Source organism: Cetorhinus maximus, chromosome 5, assembly GCF_964194155.1.
Source record: "Cetorhinus maximus chromosome 5, sCetMax3.hap1.1, whole genome shotgun sequence".
In the NCBI taxonomy this organism is placed as follows: Eukaryota; Metazoa; Chordata; class Chondrichthyes; order Lamniformes; family Cetorhinidae; genus Cetorhinus; species Cetorhinus maximus.
In genome coordinates, this window is record NC_135883.1 from 34621694 (window position 1) to 34647381 (window position 25688).

A 25688-nucleotide genomic window follows, 5' to 3' on the forward strand; every position below is an offset into this window, starting at 1 on the left:
GTGTCCAGCTTCTTGAGTGTTGTGGGAGCTGCACTCATCCAGGCAAGTGGAGAGTATTCCATCACACTCCTGACTTGTGCCTTGTAGATAGTGGACAGGCTTTGGGGAGTCAAGAGGTGAGTTACTCTTTGCACGATTCCTAGCCTCTGACCTGCTCTTGTAGCAACTGTATTTATATGGCTAGTCCAGTTCAGTTTCAGGTCAATTGTAACTGCCAGGATGTTGATAGTGGGGGATTCAGTGGTGGTAATGCCATTGAACATCAAGTTGGATTCTCTCTTGTTGGAGATGGTCACTGCCTGACACTTGTAAGGTGTGGATTTAATTGCCACTTGTCAGCCCAGGCCTGGATATTGTCCAGGTCTTGCTGCATTTGGACATGGACTGCTTCAGTATCTGAGGAGTCGCGAATGGTGCTGAACATTGTGCAATCATCAGCGAACACCCCCACTTTGGACCTTATGATAGAAGGAATGTCATTGATGAAGCAGTTGAAGACTGTTGGGCCGAGGACACTACCATGAGGAACTCCTGCAGTGATGTCCTGGAGCTGAGATGACTGACCTCCAACAACCACAACCATCTTCCTTTGTGCTAGGTATGACTCCAACCAACAGAGAGTTTTCCCCCCGATTCCCATTGACTCCAGTTTTGCGAGGGCTCATTGATGCCACACTCTGTCAAATGCGGCCTTGGTGTCAAGGGCAGTCACTCTCACCTCAGCTCGGGAGTTCAGCTCCTTTGTCAATGTTTGAACCAAGGCTGTTAAGAGGTCAGGAGCTGAGTGGCCCTGGAAGAACACAAACTGGGCGTCAGTGAGCAGGCTATTGCTAAGCAAATGTTGCTTGATAACACTGTTGATGACCCCTTCCATTACTTTACTGATGATGGAGAGTAGACTAATGGGGCGGTAATTGGCTGGGTTGGATTTGTCCTGCTTTTTGTGTACAGGACATACCTGGGCAATTTTACACATAGTCGGGTAGATGCCAGTGTTGTAGCTGTACTGGAACAGCTTGGCTAGGGGCGCAGCAAGTTCTGGAGCACAAGCCTTCAGTACTAGTGCTGGGTGCATGCCGGGCGCCCTGGGTGAGACAATGGAGATCTGCCTCATGATGTGGCCTCTTGCACCATTTCAAGAGCGCTTTCTAGTCTTCAAACTCGACCTTCAGCAACTCCTGCTGCATGTGTGAAGGCCCTGGTGAGTATAAAAGACATGAATTAGTATTGGCAAAGTAAGAATGTTGCAGCTTATCATTGTGAAGATGATCATATTTCACTTGCTATTGGAGTCAGCATTAGTGAGTGTATGATATGTGAATCGTTGATACTTAATTGTGTCACAAGATAGCTGGGAGTTTCCCATCCCTGAGGGCCAGGACACTGAAATTCCACTGATGGCCACCATCTCCTCCGCTGTATTTGCTAATTGGGAAATGTGTGGAGACCCAGCTCCAGCTCCCTCCTTCTCTCTCCTGTTCTGTGCTCTGTTCTATGCAGAAAAGAGCAAATCTTTGCATTACTATACAGGTTAAAATTGTAGCCTGCATGACGAGAGTGAGTCCATTGGTGGGTGAATTCCCTGGATGATTCTCCCTGTTCCTTTTCCTTCTTTTCACTGGGTGGACAGGATTAAAATCTTGTTTTACACATGGGGAGTTGGTGGATTTCTTAATTTCAAAGATCAAAACCGTCTACTTTTCCATGCTTTACACGTGTTTAAGAGCCAATAATGGATAAATGCAAGTTAACCCTGCTCGACTCTCCTCAAATGTATAAATTATGGGACAAAATAAATGTTATGCATCTTTGCATATTCTTTACCTGGCATAACATGATGTATATCTCTTTATTCTGATAAGCATAATTTAAAACCGGTAACTCAGAGGCACCCCCATTCCAGGTCTGATGTCTCTTGCGCATCCCCGATTTTAATTGTTTCATTATTGGTGACTGTGTTTTCAGCTGGCAAGGCCCTAAGCTCTGCAATTGCCTTCTGAAATGTCTTTGCCTCTCTACCTCTCTTTTCTCCTTTAAGGCATTCCTTGAAACCTCTTCTTTTTGACCAAGATTTAAGTTACCTGCTCTAATACATGGCTCGGTGTCGAATTTTGTTCGATAATGCACCTGTGAAACGCCTTGGGATGTTTTACTAGATTAAAGGCACTATATAAATGCATGTTGTTGTAAATGAAAATTGTTTCAGAATAACAGCATAGCTCTTTTGATCAACACAGCAAAGTTAATTTTTAATGCTAGATTTTCATCTATTTCTTTGTGCTCAGTGATTTCAGGGTAAGTATCACCAGCCTCTAATGATAAACAGTGGTACGTTATAGTTGACAAATGGTCTTGACTTGCAACGCTACTGAACAAACTAATGTGCTTTCTACGTTAATGACAATGCTGGAAACTCTGCTTATCTGCTAGGAAAAAGCATTTGAGCTTATCAGTTTTAAAGTTCAATTTTGGAAGGATACAAGTTTAGGCTTTCACAAAGCATGAAGCCAACACGAGGGACTGATTGTAAGCAAGAAATCATGCACATTTTAGATCAACGAAGCAGAAAAGAACTGACTACCCATCACTATCACTGCCCCCCACCTCCCCACCACCACCACCCCAGCCACCCCAATTTTATTGTATAACACAAATGCATCACTGATGATTAAACACATCCTTTGCTATTGGACTGGAAATGAATAACAAATAGGAAAATATTGTGGTATTAGCATGTAGAGGGATGTTTCATTGCTCTGCACTTGGGTGAACTAGTATTGAGACGGCAACAATGGCATCACTCAGGAAGTCATTGAGGAAATGTCTGTCCACCTTTGTTTCTTTGCTGCCCTTTTTAAAAAAGAAGCAACATATCTAATTCTGAAGTTGTGTCAATTTGTCATGTTCAGATATTAGCAAATAAAGTCAAGCCTGTCCAACATTGGCTACATTGTATTGCAAATTCAGCACCACACTTGTCTGTACTTGTTGACTAACTTTGATGCAGTGGCTACCTGCAGTAATGTGATATAGTTTCCTCAGTATTATGATTTCAAAGTGCCCATGGGTAGTGTTAAATGGGGTGTACCTACTTTTTGTGTTACGCTTCATGTTCTCAGTGGGCAATGCTCTGAGATTGTTAGACTCCATCTTTAAAAATCTCTGAACATAATATAAAATTTAACTGAATATTTTTGAGACAATAAAGAATTGAAATATACCTATAATATCTGTAGAAATTAGGAAATGTTTTGTGAAATATAAATAATAGTCGATTGCTGTTATTTTGGACATTGGACGAATGGAAGCAACTGTTGAAACAGATATCATTCATGTGGTAAAGTAGTGTCTTAGATTAATCTAACAATGGGATTTAACGTTTATGCTAGTTGAATCTGCGTTTAAAAGATTGGATCATAAATTTTTAGTGGTTTCCACCTAATATATTCAAATATAAAAGCTTAGAAATGAATTGAATTTCCAAATTTATTCAACTGAGATTTAGAAATATATAAACTAAAACCTAAAACAGTTTTGTATCTATGAACACTGATTTATTCAAAATTCCAGCCTGATATTTAATTATACCATTTAAGCACAGTACCTCCAACTGAAAATAATTTCTGTTTGCTGTTTCCTTGCATCTGTTTAGGTCTAGAAATTATTAAAACGTACATGCTTTAATATTCCTGGAAAAATTTCACATTTGTCATATCAATTGAATAATTGGGAGATGTAACCGAAGACAAGTACAATGTAATGAAAAGACTTTGCTGAATTACTGGTGAACAGTATACCATTTCTTATAATGGTCTGATGCTTTTTATTTATGTGATTTATAAATTCTAAGGGGTCTATTTAAACTTGTATTGTAACATGGGCAACGTCAAATTGTTCACCCATGACACAATTCCATTGAATCAACTATATTGTAAATCGGCTCCTACAATTGGGCTGGAGGAGATGTACAGTGATAGAGCACATTATAACTGAACTACTACAGTGCATGAGTTTATGCCAATCCCATCCTCCACAACTCCATTTGGCAGAAGGGTCAACACCTGCCCCTTTACTTCCCCCCTCCTCACCGTCCAAGGGCCCAAACACTCCTTTCAAGTGAAGCAGCATTTCACTTGCACTTCCTTCAATTTAGTCTACTGCATTCGCTGCTCCCAATGCGGTCTCCTCTACACTGGAGAGACCAAACACAGACTGGGTGACTGCTTTGCAGAACACCTTCAGCCTGTCTGCAAGCATGACCCAGACCTTCCTGTCGCTTGCTATTTCAACACACCACCCTGCTCTCGTGCCCACATGTCTGTCCTTGGCCTGCTGCAATGTTTCAGTGAAGCTCAACACAAACTGGAGGAACAGCACCTCATCTTCCGATTAGGCACTTTACAGCCTTCCAGTCTTAACATTGAGTTAAATAACTTCAGATCATGAACTTTCTCCTCCATCCTCAATCCCTTTTTGATCCCCCTTTTTTCTAATAATAATTATATGTTTTTTATATATATATATATATCTTTCTTTTCCCACCAATTTCTATTATTACTTTTAAAATTTATTTCCATCCATTGTTTTATCTCCACCTTTTAGCCTATTTCGATCCCTTCCCCCCATCCCACCCCCACTAGGGCTATCAGTCACTTGCTCATCCTGCTTTCTACTCTTAATGTCATCATTAGCACATCCTTTAGCTAATATCATCACCATCAATACCACTTTGACTTTTTGTTTATGACATCTTTGGCAATCTCTCCTTTGCCTCCACCTATCACTGGCCCTTTATCCAGCTCTACCTGTCCCACCACCCTTAAACAGCTTATATTTCACCACATTTCTATTTCTCTTTAGTTCTGATGAAGAGTCATATGAACTTGAAACGTTAACTCTGTCTTCCTCTCCACAGATGCTGTCAGACCTGCTGAGTTTTTCCAGCAATTTTTGTTTTTGTTTCCTATGTACTATCATGTAGTTAGTGATCATAGATGTGTGGACATGGGCAGGTGCTGAGTGGAGATGAAACACTTAACTATACGAATGGACTGAAATTTGAAATTTGGCAAATGGGAAAAAGAAAGATTTGCATTTCATGCCCACCAGACATCCTAAAGCATTCGCAGCCAATGAAGCACTTGTTTTCTGAAGCGTAGTCACTGTTGTAGTGTAGGTATCGTGATAGTCAATATGCATACCGCAAGCTCCTACAAACAGCAATGTGATAAAGACCAGATAATCTGTTTAGGTGATGCTTTGTGAGGGATAAATATTGGTCAGGACACTGAGGATAATTCCAGAGCTCCTCTTTGAAGTAGAGCCATGGGATCTTGTACATCCAACCCGAGCAGGCAGAGTTTGACGTCTCATCTGAAAGACAGCACCTCTAACAGAGCAGCACTCCCTCAGTACAGCACCGGAGTGTGTCTGCTTTAATTTTGATTTGAGTTCTACCCCTGCAGTGGAACTTGAACCAAGAACCTTGTGACTCAGAAGTGAGAGTGCTAACATCTGAGCCATGGCTGACACCTACTCTTCTGCACCTCCACCTCATTGAATGGCCTGAAAGCAATTTTCAAGCTTGATATCTGTGAGATCAAATGAAACTATTAAGATTACTTACTATATAAAAAAAAACACAAAACTGTAGCCTTGGAAGCATCTGAAAGCTGAGTTTAGCAGAAGTATTTAATGAAAAGCTCGCTGAATAAACGGCGAGCAAAATCTTAGACTTCCTCACTGTTTGTCGATGCATACAGTTTGCATGATTTAATGACTGATATACCAATGCTTTCAAGTAATAACATCAAGGGGCAAGGAGAACATTTTAACGAACCTTTCCTCTGGAGATTAGATGGATGGCAGCAAGCCTGAGGTACAATAGACTGGGAGAATGGGCTTGATGTGCTGAGAAGCCTTTCTTTACTCATTCAGTGTTTATACATTCTTAAGGGAGAAGAAACTTTTATAAGCTTTGTTTAGAGAAAGCTTTTCCTTCAGTGGTGGATCAGCTTTTCCACCTCTAATCATAGAATGATCTGCTCCTGCACTCACTGCATGCAGTTCCAATGCAAACGTGCATGTGGCTTATGACTTTCATACTCCTTAACCTTCAATATGTTGAATAAATGACATCCAGATTGCTGCTTAGGACAGAAGCAAAATTCTCTGTAAAACTCGTAAATAAGCAAATTTTGGGAATTTTGCATGGCACTTCTATTGCAATAGCCAAATTACAACTAGACAGCCAGGGATAACATTTAATCTTATTTACTACGGCTGCTGTCTTTTCTGAAGTTGTTGAAAATCTTTGTTTTGGTTAAAAATATACAACATGGTTATGTAAATTACATTGAACTACTCCATTATTTCAATTGAAAGTGATGCTAAATTGTTTAAAATTATGCATGACCTTTTTAGATTCCAAACAGAGAGAAGCTGCCAAACACTCTACTTAAAAACAATGCCCCTTTTAAATGTTATTAACTTCATGGTAGCCAACTGGGAATAATGGAGGGTGGTAAGTTAATTACTGTTTGAAGTGACTGGTTGATTTATCAATGGTATGTTATTGAGCAGAAAGCATAGGTTTACTCCGAACGTGGTGTAACAAACATTAATGTTCATAGGGTTTTGTATTTCTTCTGTATTAAAATTTACATTTACACTTTGGACTCGAACCCAGTGGTGGTAACAATCTGAAGAGAAGAGTCTGGTGCACAAGCAGACCATGTTGAATTGGTCTATTTGCATCATCAGGACATAGTTGGCTGGGACTAGCCATGCCTTAAAAGGCAGTGCACTAGTTATGAACAGGAGGAAAAACCAGCCGACAGAGACATAGGTACTAGGCCTGTGGTAAGTGTAGGAGTGAGGAAGAGGTTGGTGAGCAATGGATGGCAGTCTGTTGCACTGCTGCTCCTCCTGGCTCCTTATTCAGGTGAGCAATTTAAAAAAAAAATTACCTTTCTCATGGAAGCCCTTCAATGTTCCCTTTGAGGACTGCCTGTTTGGCTGCTTTATGAGAAAACACATGCATGCTGTGGTCAGTGGTGATCCAGTTTCTCAAAGAGGGCCGGAAACAGGCATCAGGCCCTGTAATTTGCATGCAGACTGCATGCATTTAATCCATGCAGAGAGCACAGTGTGACAAAAAGGTTTGGGCATTTCTTAGACTTCCCAAGTGCCCATCTTAAAAAATCAACCAGACACCAAGTTGCCTGTTCCTGATGCCTGTCCAGTGGCTGCAGCTGGAAAGTCTTTTGTGTGAACGTTAGTTGAGAATAGGATCAATTGTGCTACAACGCCCCTTTAGTCAAATAACATTCATTTGTTGTTTGCTGTCATTTGCTGTTGTTGTTGTGGCAACATTCATTGTTTAGACAAATGCACGTAAGATTAGTTACATTTATAGGGCCTATGGAATCATATTCCCGCATAGGCATCACATTCAGGAAAGGGAAGAAAGGAATATAAGTTTCATCTAGTCCACAATGATAAGCTCTGTAAGAATCTGATTTTTTGATTCTCAGGTTGGAACATTGCATCTTTGGGTGAGAGAGAGCGAGAAAGCAGACTTGCATGGCTAAGAGGGTTTGGAAAAAATAGTGAAAAGTTGGGAGACAGAGGATCCCACTTGGTTCATTTCATTTCTATTTCTGGATGCTTAGATTTTACTTTTTATTTAGCTGTGTACTGGTAGAAGTTTGATTTGATAGCAAAACACAGAATAAGTCACTGGAGCCTTACCTATTGCTTTTATTAAATGGGATACCAGCATCTGCAAGTCATGCACCATTAACAGCTTTGTTGTTCCCCATTAGCTCACAACACCCCCAGTCCAAGAAGCTGTTAGTGTGAGGAAGCTCAGTTTTAATATTCATTAATAGTACCACTCACTGTACATTGTATTAACTGCAGGACTGAAGTGTTGAAAACACACAGCACTATGAACTGCGTAGTATTTGGATAATACTGCAAAGGATAAGATGTGATCGGTTTCTTCTCTGTTTTGATTTATTGATGTAAAGCATAGGTGAACCTGGGGCAGAATTTTACGCCTCGCGGGCAGACACGTGCCCGACCCGGTCGGGTGTAAAATAGTGCGAGAAGGCATCGGGCGAGTGTCCCATTGTCATCCCGCATGCGCATAATCTTCAGGTCGGCGGGCACGCGTGGGTGTCAGAGCCGCGCTTGCCATCAATTAAAAATCCACTTAAGGCCATTAAAAACCCAATTGAACCTGATTTTACATTGCCCATGCGATTTCGCGCTCATTGCATGGGGCAAAACAGGCAGGTGGGTGGCCCACATTTTGCAAAACCTCATCCAAGGGCGGGATAAAAAGGATCAGCAGCATTGCCAGTGTGAGTAGTGAGGAGTTTAGGAGATAGTTGGCTGCTGGTTGCTTATTTAAACTTGACAGCTCCACCTATGTTCTGAGCTTCATTCTTAGCATTTCTAGGCTTCATTCCAGGACACATTGGTGTCTCCAAGGCCCCCGGAAGATTTTGACCATGTGGACCCCTCCAGGTATCAGAGACCCTTCTGTTACCCTGGTAATGGGGATTGTGGTCTTCACTGGAGGTGCCTGCTCTGAGGAGGAACAGAGGGGCAGGAGGGAGAGGAGGCCAGGCAGCTTCCAGGGGAGCGACCTGTGGGAGGAGAGGCACAGGCAGAAGGGCTGCAGGGCCAGCAGGAAGTCCAAGGCGGAAGGGGCCGCAGAAGACGCCACTATCCTGCTGTCCGGGGTACAGGCAGCGATGCAACCAACTCAATGTGTCTGAGGTGCAATGCCGAAGGTGGCTCCGCCTCTCCAGGGAGACCGTGACCTCCTTTGGTCAGATGACTGGGCCCCTAGTGGCTCTGAAGGTCACAGTGGCCCTCAAATTCTATGCCTCCGGCTCTTTCCAGAGCTCAGTGGGGGATTTGTGTGGAGTGTCACGATCAGCTGTCCACAGTTGGGTCAAGCTGGTGATAGAAGCTCTGTTCAGGTGGGTAATGACATTTATTCATTTCCGCATGGACGAGGCCAGCCAGGCTGAGCGAGCCAGAGGCTTAGCAGCGATTTCTGGCTTCCCCCCGCGTCCAGGGTGCAATAGACTGTACACATGTGGCCATCAAGGCGCTAGCAGGTGAGCCCGGTGCCTTCGTCAACAGGAAGGGCTTCCACTCCATGAACGTGCAGATAGTGTGTGATCACAGGATGCAGATTCTACAAGCCTGTGCAAGGTACCCAGGCAGCTCCCTTGACATCCTCAGACACTCTCAGGTGCTGAGGCTATTCAGTGCTCCTGGATGGATGGATGGCTGCTGGGTGACAAGGACTATCTGTTGAAAAGGTGGCTTATGACGCCTCTCTGCCACCCAAGAACTGAGGCACAGTAGCATTATAATAGGAGTCATGCCTCCAGAAGGGCGGTGATAGAGAGGACCATAAGTCTTCTGAAGATGTGCTTTTTAAAAAATTCACTCATGGGATGTGGACCTCGCTGGCTAGGCCAGTATTTATTACCCATCCCTAATTGCCCTTGCGAAGGTGGTGGCAAGCTGCCTTCTTGAACTGCTGCAGTCCATGTGGTGTAGGTACACCCACAGTGCTGTTAGGAAGGGAGTTCCAGGATTTTGATCCAGCGATAGTGAAGGAACAGCAATGTATTTCCAAACCACGATGGTGAGTGACTTGGAGGGGAACTTCCAGGTGATGGTGTTCCCACTTATCTGCTGCCCTTGCCCTTATAGATAGTAGTGGTCATGGGTTTGGAAGGTGCTGTCTAAGGAGCCTTGGTGAATTTCTACAGTGCATCTTGTAGGTGATACACACCGCTGCTACTGTGCATTGGCAGTGGAGGGAGTGAATGTTTGTGCATGTGATACCAATCAAGCGGGCTGCTTTGTCCTGGATGGTTTCAAGTTTCATGAGTGTTTTGGGCACTGCACTCATCCAGACAAGCGGAGAGAATTCCATCACACTCCTGACTTGTGCCTTGTAGATGGTGGACGGGCTTTGGGAGTCAGGAGGCGAGTTACTTGTTGGACGATTCCTAGCCTCTGACCTGCTCTTATAGCCACAGTATTTATATGGCTAGTCCAGTTCAGTTTCTGGTCAATGGTAACCCCCAGGATGTTGATAGTGGGGGATTCAGTGATGGCTATGCCAATGAACATAAAGGGGTGATGGTTGGATTCTCTCTTGTTGGAGATGGTCATTGCCTGACACTTGTGTGGTATGAATGTTACTTGCCACTTGTCAGCCCAAGCCTGGATATTGTCCAGGTCTTGCTGAATTTGGACATGGACTACTTCAGTACCTGAGGAGTCGCGAATGGTGCTGAACATTGCACAATCATCAGCGAACATCCCCACTTCTGACCTTACAATGGAAGGAAGGTCATTGATGAAACAGCTGAAGACGGTTGGGCTGAGGACACTACCCTGAGGAACTCCTGCAGTGATGTCCTGGAGCTGAGATGACTGACCTCCAACAACCACAGCCATCTTCCTTTGTGTTAGATATGACTCCAACCAGTGGAGAGTTTTCCCCCTGATTCACATTGACTCCAGTTTTGCTAAGGCTCCTTGAAGCCACACTCGGTCAAATGCTGCCTTGATGTCACAGGCAGTCACTCTCACCTCACCTTGGGAATTCAGCTCTTTTGTCCATGTTTGAACCAAGGCTGTAATGAGGTCAGAAGCTGAGTGGCCCTGGCGGAACCCAAACTGGGCGTCAGTGAACAGGTTATTGCGAAGCAAGAGCCACTTGATAGCACTGTTGATGTCCCCTTCCATTACTTTACTGATGATCAAGAGTAGACTAATGGGGCGGTAATTGGCTGGGTTGGATTTGTCCTGCTTTTTGTGTACAGGACATACCTGGGCAATTTTACACATAGCCGGGTGGATGCCAATGTAGTAGCTGTACTTGAACAGCTTGGCTAGGGGCGCAGCAAGTTCTGGAGCACAAGCCTTCAGTACTAGTGCTGGGTGCATGCCGGGTGCCCTGGTGAGACAATGGAGATCTGCCTCATGATGTCATCATCTTTCAATGATCAACGGGGAATCCAGTCTGGAGGCTCCCATCAATGACCAGACTACATAAGAATGTTTGCAACAATATTTGCTTAGGAGAGGAGGTGGCATAGTGGTGTTGTCGCTGGACCAGTAATCCAGAGACCCAAGGCAATGCTCCAGGGACCCGGGCCAAGGCAGATGGTGGAATTTCGATTCAATAAAAATCTGGGATTAAAAGTCTAATGATGACCATGAAACCATTTTTGATTATTGTAAAAACCCATCTGGTTCACTAATGCCCTTTAGGGAAGGAAACCTGCTATCCTTACCCGGTCTGGCCTGCACATGACTCCAGACCCACAGCAATGCGGTTGACTCTTAACTGCCCTCTGAACAAGGGCAATTAGGGATGGGCAATAAATGCTGGCCCAGCCAGCCTCCATGAATGAATAAAAAGAAATCCGAAACTCTCAAATCTGTGCACTGCACTCTCACCTTCGTCTGAATCCCCAGCCTCTCCACGACCGGCTAACTGAGGTGTATGGTGCCTTTCCAGCTCCAAGGCGTCCTGCTCGAATCTGGTTAGGATTAAGAGGTTAGCGGGGTCTCCGCCTGTCCATGACCTCTCAATGTTGTTAAGGGCTATCTCCTCCTGGAAGGACAGAGGAGCATGTCCATTGCAGCCTGGTCAACCCCACCTGAGGAACACCTTGCAGGGCACACGTGAGTCGTGGCCCTCGAGCTGTCATTGATAGCTGGCACTCAGATTCTAACACCCGTGAGCTCCACAGGGTTCTCCACACTGTTTCATGTTCTCCACACTGATCCATGCCAACATGGTACTCTCCCTTGCCGAGCGCGGCAGGTCAATAAATCTTTTGTGGCACTGCACCCATGTGTGCCTCACAATGCCGCGGCTGCTTACCCAGACTGCCACTTCCTCCGAAGCTCTTTTTGTCAGGTGTGGTGGCCTCCTTCCATCTCTGGGTATGATGGTGTCCCTCCTGGCAGCCAGCTGCTCCAGGAGGACTGCAAGGCACTCGTCCAAAAACCAGGTGGGCCAAGTACCCACCCGACCTGCCCTCCCGCCTGGCGTCTCCAGCTGCACTTGAGGCCATAACTTCGGTCTTCAGAACGCTGCAAATGTGTACTTCCCTGGCGGCCTTTAAGGAGCTGCCCATGCCGTTTTTTAACTGCCCGTCAGGCCCCCACCCACGCCCGGCCCTGCCCGACCATTGGGAAGGTGCGTTTCACACTAGGCAGGCCTTAATTGGCCAGCCGGCATGAAATCTCGGTTAGGTCCGATTGCAGGCGGCGGCCCATTTCCCGACCGGTCACGGGCCTGCCGATCACGCGTTGCCACCAAGGGTAAAATTCAGGCTCTGATCTCTTAACATAATTTCCCTCCTTCCTTGAATCTTTGCACCACTGTCCTTCATTAAGGCACCCTGAGAATCTGCCCCTTGACCAAGCTTTTAGTCACTTGTCCTTATGTTTCCTTCTTTGGCTGAATGTTGATTTTTGTTTGAATATGTTCCTGTGAAGCACCTTGCATATCTTGACATTAAAGGTACTATATTCATTCAAGTTGTTGTTGTAAGAGGTGTAAAAGACAGGGGGTTTTCATTTCACTACTGCTCCATTATTTCATGTATATAATTCAGGAGTGTTTGTGAGATGAAAACCTGGAAAAGAAACATACTGCTCGATTGCCTCTTTCGAACAGACCTTAATTTAAACACCCAGAGCTCCTACCCGAAACAGGGATGTGCCTCAGTGAAATATTTCAGTTTGGGTCCTAAGACGTGTTTAAGAACTTTGATGCAATCCTCACCCTACATGACTGTTTTGGATGGTTCCTCTGATCTGTGGACTCCCAACGTGGTTCTTGATTACTGGTATGCGTGACCTATCTTCCTTTAGACAGACTGTAGTCATATTCTGGTACTTGCTTATCGTTTGTTTATTAAGACTACTTCTAAATAGGTTACAGAGTAGGTATGTTTCCCCTGAGCACTGTGTGGTCCAAACCCTCTCTTGAGAGTCTAGCACAACTGACTGATGTCAATGATCTATCACTGACATCAACGTGATACATTAACATATCCATTCTTTTAACCCTTAAACTACACCACCCTCAAGTATGCTATCCACCTCTTAAAAGCAATTCGAAACTGTGTAATTAACTACTTACATCGCACTTCTGTAACTTCCTTTTCACTAATACAGATTCTACCTAACTCCTACTCCTGCTCTGTCCCCCCATCCCGAGTCACAGTGATGAGGATTCAGTCCCCCATGGTATTCTCTGCCCTTAGAGAAGACAGCTTGGAGACTTGTGGGCTTTCTTCCTTCCTGTGGAGGATATGATCATCGGCAAAATGGGGCAGCAACTTTGCAGCTTTGCTGGTGAGCAGAGTGTGGACTGCAGGACTACTGAACTGCAAGGACAATAAGTCTGGTGCAACAAAAGACTGATCCAAGAGGGAAGGCTGAAGAGCATCAACCCTTGGACTCTCTGGGGCTAGAAGAGAATAAATTAGTACTCCCTGAGGAATGTGTTGCTCCCTCAAAACACATAGGGAAAAATCTTCAGAAGACGAATGATCTTCAACACCAATGAAGATTCTCACAGCTGTATTATTCACTGTTGCATTGAAGACAGAAATGGTATTGAAGATCTGAGATTCCAATTAATCTGGATGATGAAGGAAAAATTGACAAAATTCCAGTAAGCCTTTCAGGAAAAGGAGAGATGTTTTCCTGATGATATTTCAGAAAGAATGTTTACTTTCTGTAGGCAGTGGTAACAGAGCCATACTTTTCTCCATGTGAGGCTGCTCCCATGTGGGCAATGGGAAGAATTTTTGAGGATATGGAGACAAGACAGCACCAGTTTCTACAATGGGAGAAATTTCTACGTCAAAACAAAGACAAATTTCCTCTCGACAAATAACTTGTTGGCAAGTTTGCCGGACAAGATTGTAAAGCTTTAGAAGTTCTGAAGATTCCGTCTCAGCACCTGTGCTGCCATACAGCTCTAGAGGGAAGAAAATGTTCAGTTGGGACTGAAGTATGGGCCTCGATTGACTTTCACCCCTGGAAATAGGTGCTACCATCTCTTTGGCAGTGTGATCCTCTATGGACTCTAACATGGAATCAGGCAAGGCCTTCTCTCTGGAAAACTCTTCATGTACAATCAGCAATAGAGTAATTATTATATTGGTAGATTCAGTGGAATAAAGATCTAGATGCTGCTAAGCTGCTTGAAACACAGCTGACTCCTCAAAAAAGGCAATGGAGACTTCACATGGTGTGTCTATCAATTGGAAAGACAGACCAACCTCTAGAACCTCATCCTCCAACAGATCAGTCATTTTTGCAACAGCCTCTTCCTTATTACTTCCTTTAGGAAAGAGTCAACTCAGGCCCAAAAGATCTTCATGCGGATGGCCACTGACTGCTGTAGCGCCTTCTGTATCTGCCACCTCTGGCCTAGCTTCATAAAGAACTCAGAGATTCATAACCTCAATCTCCGCCCAGGGTCCAGTGGATGGTGTCTCTGTGATAGAAAGGAACTCACTGCTGATTGAATACGCATCCTCAGCTGTTGTAGGCTGAGTTCCACTGGCTTTAAGTAAAAGGTTGACGATTGTTCCATGAAAGATATTGAGCTGTTCAAATGCTGGTCATCATCTGGTTTTTCCAGGATTTCTAGAAGTACACCAATATCTCTACTCAGTAAGGATGAGTGTTGATTGTGGACAGCATGAAGAGAATCATTGACCTGTCGCCCCTTGTAACGACGAGGAGCAATTATCCTGCCTTTGGTTGGAAGGTTTATGCCACCTGGACTTTGCAATTTGATATCTGATGGCTGAAGGGGTATTGGCTGAAGCGAGTCTAAATCATCTGCTAGTATATTAACGCCAGCTCCAGTATCCATTTCAAAGGTGGTATCAAAGCCTTTAACCTGCACTGTAACTGACCAATAGTCTTGATTAAGACTACTAACTTCCCCTAAAAGCTCTGTAATTTCATCTTTGTCTTGATTTCCAATTTCTTGGGTGTAGTGTGTTTCCTAAATATTTTCTTGGCTTCTACCTCGATTAAAGTCGTTGGATTTGCAGAAACGCTTGAAATGTCCAGTCTTCCTGCACCAGAAGCCTTCCGTGCTGCTTGCTGGGCAGTCCTGGTGCCTATTTTGTTTCTTCACACCACAATGTAAGCATCCCAAAATAGCTGCCTCTGGAGTTTTCTGTCTTTATGCCTGGTTCAGCAGGCTTTCATGTGGGTTGGGCCTCTGCCCATCGGCCTACCCGGTCCATGGAGCCATGTGAAGGCTCAGAGTCGTGCCAAATTAATGTCCAGTTTATTTCTCTAAGCTCAGCCTACCTCGCATATTGATACATTTGATTCAAAGTGAGGTTCTGTGGCCGCCAAAAATATTCGTTGAAGGGCTTGAGAACAGTGTCAAAGTCTGCAGTGAATTCCTCCACCCCCTGCATCAAGAGCTTCTGTTCTTTTGCATGAAGATGTGACGCTGCTTGATATCGGAGAAAGTGCAGCTTCCACAACACCCAATGCAGCCTCTCTGTAGGCCCTCGAAACATCCAAGTGGACTGGGTAGGGGCAGTGACTGCTCATTGGATATGAACATCATTACCCCTCCCTACTATGTCTCTTTCTTCTGTAGAGTTGTAAATACGAGCTGCTATCAAGTTTTTCTTTACTCTCTTGCTGTGGTTCCGCCAATGGCACCAATGTATTTTTTCATATTGATGTCTCCACTGCTGCCACCATATTTTGGATGGTCCCCCGGATCAGTGGACTCTCAGTGTGGTTCTTAGTTACTGGTATGCGTGACCCATCTTCCCTTAGACAGACTGCAGTCACACTCTGGTACTTACTTGACACTTGTTTATCAACACTACATCTAAATAGGTTACAGAGTAGGTATGTTGCTCCTGAGAACTGTGTGTTCCAACTGCTCTCCCTCTCTCTCAAGAGAGAGACAGAGTCTGATGTCAGTGATACATCATCATCTACTTTATACGTTAGCATATCCATTATGCTAACCCTTAACCCAACATCAATTAGAGCGCATGCTCCATGCCACTCAAACTAGTGAATTGAGCATTCAATGGCCTTACCAGTGATCCTGAAAGAGACTGCTGGAGGCCGCTCCAGGAACTTTGATGGTAGGCTTTTAAAACCATGTTGGTGAGAACAAGACAAATATTATTTTGCTGTCTTGGCTTTGTAAAGGAACTGCCAGATTTGCACCACCCAATCTCCCCTCTGCAGTCCCCTGGGTTGGTGAACTGGCTGCCAGTGCTCATGTAGTACTGGCAGCTTGCTAATTTTATTTGAGAGGGATCCAACCATGAAAATGTTGGACAGATGGTGCAATTGCCAAAAATTCGCTCAAGATGAAGATTTCCTCCAGTATCTGCTGTTCACATTCTTGTGCCAAGCTTGCTTTGCAAGTTTTGAATGTTGGTGAGAGGGATAATTCAAATTTATAGAGCACTGTGCAATTGCTTCACTTTGATCATGACTAACAGCTACTTTTCAAATGTGAGAGGTTCAATGTTCTGAGATGTGACAAATAATTTTGAAATTTCAGAAACAAAGTGGCGCACTTGGTAGCATACTGCATTTGAAGATAAATTCACTGAGCATGACAACTTGTTTAAGGTCATTAAATTTCTTTTTGCACAGGAATCTTGCAGCCATACTCCTGGCTGGCAGTGACGTCCTCTGGGTTGGTGAACTGCCATTTTATTCCCACTGCCTCTTGGGCATTTGTCTCCAGGGCCTCTCGCCTCCTGGGGGATATAGGACAACTCCTCTATTCCACCTCTTTCACCAAGACCTCCAGTGCCATGTCTGAAAACCTTGGTGCATGCTCTCTAACATACTAAGCCATTGGTGAATCTCCCTCTTTTGAAGCCACCTCCAGCAACCAGAATGCACCCTTCTTCAAGAGGCGGGACTCATGCTATTGGGCCCCCAGCTAATGCATGTAGCTAATGAGCAATGTAGGGAATGTTGGCTGCATACAGCAATCATGGAAGTCAGCTGGCAGGATGAATTTCACCTGCTGCCTGCATCACAATGAATGGGTGCGGAGTAATGACACATTGTCATCGCTGTGCACATTTCAGGCCTTATTCAATGTATCCCCCCGTGTGTTTGACCCAAAGGATGAAAGAAAAGTCAAGCAGAGAAGTCAGGGAAAAGATGATAGAACAGAGGAAAATGATTGGCAGAAAAGACTATTTGGTCATCCACCTTGCTCCTTAAGTATCAAGATTAGACAAACCCTCACCTCAAGGAGCCACGTACTTTCTAGTAATTGAAAATGCTTAAGAGAGGTGTTACGTGAGTTCAGAAAGACTTAACAAACGAAGTAGCCAGAGATGGTAAACAATTCAGCATGTCACTTCCACGAAGAGTTAAGCTCCAGGGAACAGAAGTAGCATTTAACATTTAACCAAGAGAGAACAGTCATCGGAAGAAGGCTGGACTTTTATGATGCTGCACCCAACTTGTTCAGAACTCCATGTTTGAATCCCTCCAGTTCTGCCCTGCCACATGTACACTGATGACACCTAGCTAAATTGCACCACTACCTCTCTCAATCCCTGCACTATCTCTAAATTGTTGGAATGCTTGTCCGACATTCAGTGAACAAAAGTTTCATTTAACTAAATGTTGGGAATATGGAACTGCAGTTACCACCACAAACGCTGTTCCCTAGTCATCTGCCTCCTTCTTCCAGGCAGCTAGCTGAGGCTGAACCAGGCTGTTAGCAACTTTAGTGGTGCATTTGACCCAGAGCTGACTTGCTGACCACACCAGCGCTAAAACTGCCTTTATTCACCTCCATAAATCACTGAACTCTGCCCCATCCCAGTTCATCTGTTGCTGAAACTGTGATCCATGCCTTTGCGACCTCTGACTGTTGCACCACACTCTTGGCTGGCTTTCAATATTCCACCCTCTGCAAACCTAATGTCATCCAAAACTCTGCTCCCCAAATCCTAATACCAAAATCCTGTTCACCCATGACCCCTGTGGGGCAGGATTCACTTTGGCTCCCGGTTAAGTCGTGCCTTAATTTTAAAATTTTCATCCTTGTTTTTAAATCCCTTTATGGCCTCACCCCTCCCTACCTCAGGGTGGAATTTTCTGCGCCCGCTGACGTCGGGCGTGATCGTTGGCATGAGCAGACAATACGGCGCGATTGTCCGCTCAGCCCACCAACAGCAGGCCGTGTTTCCCACCATCGGACATTGGGAACCCCATTGTAATAAAACAACATATCATTATCAGGCCAGCCCACCAGAATTGTTCCCCTCCCAACCCCGCTGGATCGTCTGTCCATGTCGGCAGGAAAGCGACGAGTTTCACGATAATAGAGGGCACATAATAGGGGTGCCATTGGCGGGCTGCACTTGGAGGGGAACTCGGAGGTGAGTACACAGTAACTGTGTGCGGTGCTTGCCAGGGTAGCCTTTCATTCCTGCAGATGACCGAGAACCAGTGTCGCTGAAGACTGCGCATGTCTGGGGAGCTGGTCAATCACTTCTGCCACCTGCTGCAGGATTTGGTGCCAAGGGGACATGGAGGGCATCCACTGCTAGTGGCTGTGAAAGTGACCGTGGCGCTCAATTTCTATGCCAGTGGCTCCTTTCAGGGCTCCGCAGGTGACCTCTGTGGGATTTCACAAGCCTCCACACACAAATGCATCCATGAAGTCACGGATGCCATCTTTGCGAGGGCACACAACTTTGTGCATTTTACCCGGGACCAGGACTGCTAGGATGCAAGACCGATTAGATTTGCCCAGATCTCAGGTTTCCCACAGTTGCAGGGTGCGATCAACTGCACTCATGTGGCTCTGAGGTCTCCGTCGCAACACACGGTGGACTACATCAACTACAAGGGCTTCCATTCGAGGTGCAGGCATCAGTAATGTTTCCAGGGAGTGTGAGGCTGGACCATCACTGTGGTCTGAAGGCCGCACAGAGCACAGGGAAGAAGCCCTGGACTGAGACACCTGCCTTTTAACTTGTGCAGAAAGGTTTCACATTTGAGTGACAAGAACACTGCTCATCAGAACAAGGAGCCACAGGCAGGGAGACATTCGTGGGAGTTAACTGACAATTCTAAACAGCATGTACAAGTGATTAACACCTATGCCCAGGGTTGGCAACTAATTCTCCTTAGCTTTCCTAACCTGCCGTTACATCTTGGTGCTGCCCAGACATTCACAGCGGAGGTGGAGGTAGCTCGCTGACTGCAATGCCCTGTCTGTGATGATCTTGGTGGGCGTCCTCTAGAGGGCCGAGACTTGGAGGGCCCTGGCCTGCTTTCGGGGTCCTGCTGTGTGGCAGTGGCACCCTCCTTGGCCTATGGAGCTGGAGCTGTTGAGGGCACAGGAGGACGGGAGTCGGATGGGCCGGGCACTCCCGGAGTCACCTGGATGGATGGGCCCAGAGTGTGCACCTGCTGATCCTCCTCCCTTTGGGTGCCTGAGGACCCAAGGCTGAATCCTTGAGGAGCAGGGGTAGCTGGAGTGAGATTGAGCTGCCTAGCACCCCTCTCGCGTACACACTGTTGGACGCCAACTATGGCATCAGCGGTGGAGTTGAGCCTGTGCAGCAGTGCAGGAGTGACGACCTGAACCAAGGTCCCCATGGCGGCCGCCATCCTGCCAGTGTTGACCTCGGTGCGTTGACAGGTTGGTGCTATCACCTCAGAATGAAGGTGGACGGACTCCTCCATCGTACCTTGCAATCTGAGGAGTGCAGCGGACATCCCTTCCTGAGGTTCCCGAGTTTGCCTTTGCAGCTCCAGCAACTGTGACATGACTGAGTCCAGAGGCTCCTCGTCTGACTCGGGCTCAGCAAAGCTCTGGCTTCTAGCAGTCCTCCAAGTGCCAGAAACCTGAGAAGTCCCTGCCACCACCTGTTGTGGATCAGAAAGTGCTATGTGTTCACCAGATTGTGATCCTGAGGCTACTCTAAAGCTAGGTCCGACCGAGGTGCGTGGCTCTGCGCTGATGGAGGGTGTGGGTGAGCGCTGTGATGGGACTTCAGGGAGGGTGCCTCCAGATTCCTCTTCAGAGGTTTCTTCGGGGATTGATTGGAAGCCCTGGATTGTGGGCTCCATCAGCTGTCTGGCAGATGTGCCTGCAAAAGCAAGGAGAGATAATTAGTGCATGGCAATGGCCTGTGAAACAGGACACATCACTCACAGCATGTGTTGTCTGACGGATGTTGCACTCCTGGACCCTCACTTGGTAGAGCACCAACAACCTCACCGTCAGCACAGGACTGGTCCAGATCCTCACCGGCCAGCTCGATAGCTCTGTTTTCAAAGTCCGTGAGGACCTTGATTTCAGGCATTCCTCCACCAGTCTGCGACATCTGCCTCTTGTTGTGCGCCAGCTTGTCCTGCATGAATAGAGATGGAGAAAGTGTAAGCAGGATGCCTGCCTGGCCAGATGATAAGTATGCCTGGCTTGTGTGGGTGGTGAGTCGTCCCGTGGATGGGATGAGGACAGTGATGGTGAATGTGAGAGAGAGTGAATGGTGATGTCACTTGAACTGGCAGTGAGTGAGGTCCCTGTGGATGTGTGATGGGTTTGTGAGTCTGCGAGTTGAGTGTAATGAGAAGAGTGACTTACCCTGGCGGAACAGAGATCATTCATCCTCTTGCGGCACTGGGTGGCTGTCCTCTTTTGAAAGGCATTGGTGCTGACCACCACTACCACCGCCTAAACCAGGTTAATCCTGTTGCTGCCCATCCTGCGGCCAGAGCGGGGGTAGAGGACATCCCGGCGGGCCTCCACGGCATCCAAATGGTGCTCGAGGGATGTGTCGCTGAATCTGGGGGCTGCAGTCTTCTTCAATTTCAGGGCCATGTCTTCCATGCAACAGTGGTGGTCTGGAAGCACTGAGATGTGTGCTTGTGGCTGGTGTCCCGGCGTGATGCAGCAGGGTGTGTTTCCTGGGAGTGCATAAATAATGTGACGGGTTTGGGATGACACAGCTTGAAAACCCGCCAACACAGCCAGCGGGTAAATGTCATTTTACCCCACCAACTACTGCATAGTGCAAATCTAGTACGATTCTGCCCTCTGCAATATGCTCCAGCCTCATAACCCTCTGATATCTCTGCGCTTCTCTCATTCTGGCCCCTAAAGTATTCCCAATTTAACACTCCACCTCTGGTGGCCGTTCTTATAGATACCTCAGCTCTGGAATTCCATCCATAAACCTCTCCAACTTTCTATCTCATTTTTCTCCTAAGACCTATACCTTAAGAGCTACCTCTTTGACCAAGCTTTATGTCTTCTGCTCTAATATCTCTTTATGTGGTTTGGTATCAAGTTTGTTTATTACGCTCCAGTGAAGCTCTTTGGGTTATTACCCTGAAAGATGCCATACAAGCTGTTGTTGTTTTTCTTGGCTCTGTTCTGAGTCTATCCCAACTAGCACAGTAGTAGCATCACACAATACAATGGAGGGAAAAAAAAATACCTGGAAAAACTCAGCATGTCTGGCAGCATCGGCGGAGAAGAGTACAGTTGACGTTTCGAGTCCTCATGACCCTTCAACAGAAGGGTCTGTTCTGTTCTGTTGAAGGGGCATGAGGACTCGAAACGTCAACTGTACTCTTCTCTGCCGATGCTGCCAGACCTGCTGAGTTTTTCCAGGTATTTTTTATTTTTTGTTTTGGATTTCCAGCATCCGCAGTTTTTTGTTTTTATTTTTAACAATGGAGGGTATCCTCAGTGTGAAGGCAGCACTGCATCTCCACAACTACTGTGCAGTGGCCACTCCTACCAATACTATCATGGACAGATGTATCTATGACAGGTGGAACGATGAGCATGAGATCAAGTAGTTTCTTTCCTCTTGTGTTGATTTCCTCACCACCTGTCACAGGACCAGTTTGGCAGGTATGTCTTCAGTACGTAGCCAGCTCAGTCAGTGGTGGTAATACCGCTGCAGTCATCTGTGTCAGCTATATTTGAACCATTATGGCAAATCAAAGAGAGGGGGGGCATTGATTGGCGAGGGTTATCCACCCATGATATGGATCATGACTCCATCCTGGGACCCATGTACACATTCACAGCAGGCATACAATGAAAGACATACCGCTGCAAGAAACATTATGGAGCACACCATCGGTGCCTTCAAGCAATGCTTAAGCTGCCTGGACTGCTCTGGAGGAGCCCTGCAGTGCTCAGCTAAGCAGGTTTCAAGACTTGTGTTTGTATGCTGAATGCTGCACAATCTTTCCATTATGAGGGAACAGCCCTTACCACCACCTATCAGGTGAGAAGCTAAGGCGCAGGAGTACAATGAGGTAGAGGTGGAGGAGGAAGAAGAGGGAGAGAGATTGCAGCACAAATAATTCCTTTCCATCTATTCGCTGTGTCATCAAATAATTCATCACAATGAGTTATTCAGGATGCAACAAATTTCCACTTCTTTCACTTACTTTCATCCCACTTTCAAAAGCTTCCAAGATTCTAGTGGGCCTTTAGAGAAGTATTAAAGCAATAGTGTAAAAAAAAACATTCACTGTTATTAATCAAATGATTTCATAAGCTTTCTTTGTGAATTAGCTTTGCTATTACATCTGTGATGCAGGAAATCAATATAAGTCAAAAATAAAACCTGAATATATTTTTTGATTGTTACTGTCATGGAAGTTGTCAACTATTTAAACCTATTTTTGTTTATATTAATTTAACACTTCACTGAGCTTCTTTCATGTAGGTGAGATATTAGAGCTGTTATCAGTCTCAATTACACTTAGACTCAGAGAGATGTGTGGTTTAGTAATGAGAATTTTCAGACTTCATAAAAATTTGCCATCCAAAATAATTTATTTTATTGTCCACACATTGTAGTGACCTGTGATACACAGGGGGAGTTTCCAGAACGTTCAGCTCCGGAGGTCACTCTTGTGTTACATTAAGGCAATTGATCTTCCCAATTTCTTATTCCCTGTAGCATCTACAAGCCATCTGCAATCAAGGTTTCATCAGCAGTGACAGCTTAAATATACACGACTCCTATCACCATGAGAGAGAGTGAGTCCACATACAGTACTGCATTTGCTAGAGGTTGTGGGTTTACATGTAGGGTAAAATCTTTATTATCCGGCACACAGGAGTAATGGGTGGTGCCGGTTAATCAGAAATGCCAGTTAACAGAGTGCTCCATTTACCGATGGAATACAGGGCAATACTTGTAGCATGAACTTTGAAAGAAAAGAATATAAAATAATATGCAAATACTCAAAGTAAAGAACAGTATACTTTTTGACTTCTAAGCTTCAATAGTACATTAAAACAAACTAAAGTATAAAATAATACAGTTATACATGTACTCAAGAGAACTAATCCTCTGCATCTCTTACAAGTGTCCCTGAAGATGTAGAAGGTGTAGGAGATTGGGCCTTAGTATAAGCACTGGATGCTTTTATTGAATAAATCCCTGATGTCAGCTTGCCTATTTGCCTTCTGCTTTTTCTGCATGAAAGTAGAGTGCAGAATGTGCAATTGCATAACCTCTTTTGCAGAGTAGCAAGTCTGCCTTTTAGCAGATTTAATTAATGCATCAAAAGCTGAAGCAACATTAGCCCAAGTTACTTTCTCATCTTCACTGAAATCTTCTTCTTTAGAGCCTTATTCAGTCTCTTTCGGCTTTTGAGGATTCATAACACTCTCTCCATAATTTCTGCACCACTAACAGTGTATCATTTCAGCCTCCTTGTCAGCTTCAACCCACTCTTCTATCTCACTTTTGTGAAGCTTGCTGATTGGGTGAGCACCTGCCAGGGTAGAATTCGGCAAACATCGACAGAATAAGCCAGTTTCATCTGCATTTTAAATTTGATCAAAGGATAGGTTATGTTCAGCAATTGAATTGTTTAAAAAATCCACAGTATTTTTCTGTAGCTTCATGGTAAGCCGATTTTTGTTCACCAGATACATCTAACTTTCTAATGCCATGGTGAAGTTTAAAACACAAAAGCCATCTATCAGGAAATACACATGGTTCAGTCAATTTAATTTCCTCATGAAATTCTTTTGCCTTTTCAATGAGCATTGGGCTGGGGATAGCACCCTGAGAACGTTTCAACAAAAACTTATTCATATAAAACACTGTCTGTCTGTGTTAACTTGGGGGCAGATGGAGTATGGCACCCTTCAACAGCTTTATTTGATTTGGAGCTAGTGAAAAACCTCAGTAATTGTTCTTCTTGACTCCTGATATTGTATATTGTGGGTAAGCCAACATTGTACATTCACCAAAGCCTTTTGATTCTCGGCCTTTCAAAATGTCTACAGGTGTCACTTTTCTGCATTAGTGTCAACACAATTCTTTTGCGCTTCACCTTGGCTTTTCCCTGGTTTATGGAATGCCATAACTGCAGATTGGGGTTTATAATGCAATAGCAAAAGCAAAAATTACAATGGCAGCTATGATCAAGAAAGATTACCAGCATCTCTACCAGATGTTTGCCTAGCCATACCGAGATGACGTGGGAAAACTTTGGGTTCCGGATAGCTTCGTAATTGCTTTCTGGTTGATAAAATGATGATTCGTATTAAGGGGACATCAGAAATTCCGATCAGGTCGAACGTGTAAACATACGAAACAGGAGCTGAAGTAGGCCATTCGGCCCCACAGGCCTGCTCCACCACTCATTAAGATCATGGCTGATATGCTTGTGTTTTGAATTCCACAATCCCACCTACCCTTGATTATCTTTGATTCCCCTGCCTAACAAGAATCTATTTACTTCCACGTTAAAAATATTCAATGACACCGCCACCTCTGCTTTCGGAGGCAGAGAGTTCCAAAGTTGCAAAACCGTTAGAGAAAGAAAAAATGCTCCTCATCTCTGTCCTAAAAGGGCAACACCTAATGATAAAACAGTGCCCCCTATTTCTGGGCTCACCCACAAGAGGAAACATCCTTTCCATGTCCACCCTAGATACTTCAATCAAATCACCCCTCACTTTTCTAAACTCCAGTGGAAACAAGCCCAGTCTGTCCAACCTTTCCTCATAAGACAACCCACCCATTCCAGGTATCAATCTAGTAATCCTCCTTTGAACTGCCTCCAATGCATTTACATCCTTACTTAAATAAGAAGACCAAAACTGCACACAGTATTCGAGGTGCGGTGTCACCAATGCCCTGTATAACTGAAGCATAACATCCTTTTATGTTCAATCCCTCTCATAATAAAGGATAGCATTCCATTAGCCTTCTTAATTACTTGCTGTACCTGCATACTAACTTTTTGTTATTCATGTACTAGAACACCTAGATACCTCTGCACCTCAGAATTGTGCAGCCGTTCTCCACTTACGTAATACTCTGCTTTGTTGTTCTTCCTGCCAAAGTGAATGACTTCACGTTTTTTCACAATAAACTCCATTTGCCAGATCTTTGCCCACTCACTCAACCTATCTATCTCTATCTGCAACCTCCTCATGTCCTCTTCACAATGTACTTTCCTACCTATCTTTGTGTTATCTGCAAATTTAGCTACCATGTCTTCACTCCCCTCATCTAAGTCATTGATGTAAATCGTAAAATGTTGAGGCCCCAGTACAGACCCCTATG